Raw genomic sequence first — 5085 nt, forward strand, 5'->3', positions numbered from 1 at the left:
AAGTCAAGACTTTTTTTTATCTAGAATCGCCTAATATATATTCTTTTCCAATTATTTATCTTCAGTTTCTACTATCTCAAATAAATGAAAAAATTATTTCAAAAAAAAAAAAACTTTAATCTCTATATATATATATAGGAAAAAAAAAAAACTAGGGCTATTTTATATATATATCACTTATTTATAGTTTTCTTCAAACTATTTAAAAGGAATAATTATATCATTTTATAAAATGCTAAAAATTAAATTACTTACTTCCGTTATGTTTTTGGTTAAAAATGCCTACGCCCTTCGCCTTTTAAAACATTGCTCCTCGCACCCTCACCCCTGTTTTATCCTATGCTCATAATGTTTGTCTATATTATATATAAATAGTATGTGGATAATAATCGGTTACTTACGGAATGCCAGAAAATAAATGAAAAAATTATTTCAAATTTAATTCATGTTGTTTAATAGGAAAAGGGCCAAAAATTCCCAAGCCTGAACTATTTGGAATAGGCCTGATTACCTTCCGTTATGTTCTTGGTTAAAAATGACCTTGTCGTTACGATTTTGGCTAAAAATGCCCTTCAACAAGCTAAATAGTTCAAAAATACCGTTTTTACTGGCGGTTGCTCAAATATAAGGAAAAATGGGCCAATCTTTTCCTTGAACTATTCCAATAAGGCATATTTGCCCTTGTTCTTTTTTTTTTTTTTTTTTTTTTTAACCCCCCCCCCGGCGAGGGGGGGTGGTTGAATATATTACTATATTTTAGAAGTGAACAATGGGTGTACCAACACAGCTATAAAAAGTTGTACAAAATGTTATCTGAGATGTACCTTTGTTGGGACAAATGCAACTCATTGGGGCATACACATATTCTATTCGTGTCCACTTCTAGAGCCTGGTTTATCCCTCCAGTTACTTATTCTTGTTGTTTCTTTTCTGTCCCTTCTCCCAGTGGAACCACAAATTTCACACAAAAAAATCCAAACCAAATAAAAATAACCCTCAATTTCAATATCCACTCATGCTTTGAACCCCGGGGTTACGGTGTGTCGAGTTCTGATACCATTGGCGTTCTGTTGTGTTACGGTGAGTTTGAATAATCTTCCTTTTTTAATTTCTACCATTTTGAAGCTTACAGTTCTTCCTCAGTAAACGTTTGTCATCTGAATCAAATTTGTGTACTTGTCAACTTTTTTGTTCTTTCGGTTGTTCTCTGTTGGATTTTCTATATGCATGTGAATAGTTTTTTTGGTTTACTCATGCATGTGTAGGTATAGATACCCAGATTCAAGCTTGTGAGTAGTAGTACTCAGTATAGACTGTGCATTGGAAAATGAGCTACATGTTTGTTGTATGCTTCTTAAAAAAATAAGGATATAAATTTATTCAATTTGCATATTTTTAACTCTTCTCCTTGAGATCTTCTGAATTCTTGATGCATACTCGTTCTTTGGGTGATACGAGCTGCTTATAATCTGGTGATTTGGTCCTGACTTGAGATATCCCATTAGTTTAAATTGTTATAGCATCTCCTTTTCTAGAATGTGTGGAGAATGATATCAAGGCCCATGATTCAAGTATAACTTTGTTCTACCCCTGGAGGATTAATCTACATTTGCTTTTCCTATAGAACACTGTTTTTTCCTTTAGTTTTTGTCAGGGCATAACAATGGCGTATTTTGTTGCATCAGTTGATGCATATCAATGAAAGTCATGTGTACGTTCTTCTCAATCCTTGTATCAATTATGCGCAGAAGGACTTGCCAATCACTGTATATGAAAATGGTGCGTATATATTCTATTCATCATATTACTGATGCTCTGTCATTAAACTTATTTTTATGCTTGGTTTTGAAAAAATAAAATAGAAAGGAGATACTAAATAGGTAAATTTTGTTTGCACAAATTAGTCTTATATTTGCGGGTAGAAGATACTATGTTCCAGACGGAGCCTTCCATCGTGGCCCTCATTATTGTCCAAAACTATTTCTCAAATGATTTTGGGGTTTATGCCTTGTGCGCAAAATCATCATTCATATGTTTGCTGAAATTCCAATTTGAATTTCTTCTTTGTCCATCTTTTTTCCCTCCTACAGTTACTGATGCAATGGGAATTTACGAGTTTATTTTTTTGGTTTTGAAAATATTTATTGATAATCAAAGAATTGCACATCATTGAAGGCATCCGACAACTTGTTTCTATCCGAGCAAGCTACACGTTAGAGGTATCTCCCTATTCATTTATCATGTCATCTTTTCAACAAATTATTCGGAATAACTAATAAATTTGTTCTCACTTGCAACACTTGACTTCTTACCAGACTGTTGAAGCCGAAAAGATATCTCTTGATCATGTGGCGCATCTTAAACCATCTAATGGGGACTCTGTTGCAACTCAGTGAGTGCTTTTTACTTTATTTGTCTTTGCAAAGCTCAAGTTTTACCTGATACTATATACAAAGCAGAATGATATTAATGTCACCCTAACTTTTTAGTGGCATGGTTTCTCTATTATTTATTTATGAGTTCTATTTGTGTAGTGACTCTGCACCTTACCGGGACACATAATGCCATCAAGATGCTGAACAACAGAATTAGAGTGCTACATCATTCTTCTTGCTATGCAAAAAGCTATTCAACATTTTCTAGAAGTCGAAGCTACATTTTTGTCAGAAGTTCCTTATAGTGGAAAAGATGCTTTTGAATTTACTGGGAGAGACTCACCAAGAAATGAAGTTTTAGACAGAACGTGGATACAAGCTAACACCTACATTTTAACTGAAGATATAAGGTGTTAGACTGAATGAATTCATTTTAACAACAATCTTAAGGGGTTGTTAATGTGTTTGGAATTGGAGAAGGTGACAGACTTAATATTTCTGCATATCTAAGTATTTTACTGTTTTAGATATGCATTAATCTTATAGTCACTACAAATTCGTTGCTAAATAGTCCACAACTAACTTGATTTTTTTTAGAATACAATTTCTAAATAGGTTTAGCAACGGATTTGTATAGTTTGGCAGTGAAGTTGTCCGTCGTTAATTCCCTTTTTATTTTTGTAGTGAGCTTTTCTCTCCTACTCTGTATATCTAAAGAACTTCAATTATTTCATTGTCAGGTACAACTCCTGCCCTTTAGCATGTCCACAAACAACTGTCTCAAATTCAATTGAAAGATCAGTCCGGAGAAATTCTGACAACATGCATGCAAGACTATTGGTTTTATCTGATGTGGAAAAGGAACACATGTTTCCAACATGTGCCGGTGAAAGAAGCAAAAAGAAAATGAAATCTTCAAGTATAATTGAACAAGAAATGGAACAGCAGTTACAAAACCTGAAACTTCAGACAAGATGTTGAAACTAGAATTATCGAGACCATTAAAGAATATATAAAAGGTAAGTTTCAGTTGTATATTTCAAAATTCTAGGTTAGCCTAACTTCAGCTTATGAAGCTTGATTTCCATGTGAGTTCTTCTGACAATATCTTTAATGTAGTCAGATCTTTAGCTATTCTTTTTTTTTAGTACAATTATCTTAGTATCATTCTCATTTTTCTGGCTATTATCATGAAGACTTGGAATTTGTTGTCCTTTGTTGAAATTGAAGTGCTTCAAAGCTTCAAGGCTACCTGAGGTGTTGGATAATAAAAATAGAAGAAGTTTAAAAACAAGAAAAAGACACTTAGATGTTGATTTTATTTTCTTTAAAACTCTTAATAAGATAAAGGAACTCCCCTGATGTGCATGGATATATTGTCTCATTGAATAAAAGAACGAAAATGCCTCCAAGTATGCAATATAATTTTTTCACATTCTGCACATGCTTATCAGTTGGTTTGTTTCATTTGATGTGGATTTTTCATTGGAAGGATCGCCGAGTAATTTTTGATGTTTGTTGCAGCTTCATGATCGTGATGATATGCATCATGTCTTGAAATCTTCACAGAGCATATCAGAAGATATATGAATGATTAAACACTCATTTGTTCCTTTTTTAGTGTTTCACTTCAGTAAATTTGGTAAGATCTCAATAGCATATGTCACTAACTCATCTGTTTCATTTTGGATGTTTTTGTTCGATGAATACAAAACTATTATCAAATTACCAAAACATCATTTGACAAGCCTGCACCAAGATTCTATACTGCTATGAAAGCTACCTTTGTTTTCATGAGAAAATACCTTCTGCAATAAAGCTTTCCTTGGCATTTTCAAACCATGAGTTTGACTATTAATTTCGTCAATTGACTGTATTCCATTCACATAGCTCTTCTGCAAATACAAGTAAAGGGCTCTCGCGCTCTTGAAATATGATTTACATATGCTTGGAATTATTGTGTTCATTGTTGAAGTCCCTTTTTAAAGTTGATATATCTCAATGTTTTGTTAAGACAGGTTGTCACAATGTTCAAAATGTGTTCATATTTGTAAAGTATGCTAAGCTAGACCAAGCATGTTGCCACCAGAAGCAGAACTCCGTATTTCTTCTAGAGAATCTCCTAATTATTCCAGAGCAACTAGAAAGAGAGATTCATGACTATTTTATGATGCCTGTTTAACTTACAAGAATTTTCATTGAGGGGCTAAATTGCATCAAGTCCCACATGTGCGTGGAATGGGTATGGAGGGGAATGGTACCTTTCTCCATTGTACAGTTGCAAGTTTGTTGTGCGAGCTGTTAAACAAATAAATTTGCACGAGTCTGCTGATACCTAGCTCTCCAAAGACCTGGTTTATTAGGGGAGATGCAAGTTTGTGAAGGAACTGAAGAGGATTAGGAAGACGACCATAACCTGCATTTGAGGTGTAGCAGATTTTGATAGTGCTCCTTGTGTTGAATATAGTCTTCAAAAGAGAAGAGATGCGTTATAAATTTCTTTGTTAGATTAAAGTATTTTAGTAAGTACCAAATATGTATTTGACTATGCATCCGTGTGATTATATTTTCTGGTGCACTATATAAATTTTATTTTTTCAAGTGGTAAAAACATGAAGCACCCTTCCAACCATGTTCAATAATCATGTAGCACGGGCCATTACCCATCTAGTGTGATAACAAGTAAGAAAATAAGTAATATAAACACTTT

At 33.5% G+C, this 5085-nt stretch overlaps 2 long non-coding RNA genes across 2 annotated transcripts; both read left to right on the forward strand.

Annotated features, from left to right (window-relative positions):
• Positions 1–2074: 2074 nt before the first annotated feature.
• On the forward strand, positions 2075–2628 carry LOC132066611 (uncharacterized). The gene is made up of 3 exons (XR_009416878.1): positions 2075–2219; positions 2316–2392; positions 2535–2628. It is a non-coding gene; the product is annotated as an uncharacterized LOC132066611 (long non-coding RNA).
• A 491-nt stretch (positions 2629–3119) lies between these two features.
• Positions 3120–4526, forward strand: LOC132066610 (uncharacterized). Its single transcript, XR_009416877.1, has 3 exons — positions 3120–3394; positions 3900–4017; positions 4394–4526. It is a non-coding gene; the product is annotated as an uncharacterized LOC132066610 (long non-coding RNA).
• The last annotated feature ends 559 nt before the right edge of the window (positions 4527–5085 follow it).

Source organism: Lycium ferocissimum, chromosome 8 (genome assembly GCF_029784015.1).
Source record: "Lycium ferocissimum isolate CSIRO_LF1 chromosome 8, AGI_CSIRO_Lferr_CH_V1, whole genome shotgun sequence".
In the NCBI taxonomy this organism is placed as follows: domain Eukaryota; kingdom Viridiplantae; phylum Streptophyta; class Magnoliopsida; order Solanales; family Solanaceae; genus Lycium; species Lycium ferocissimum.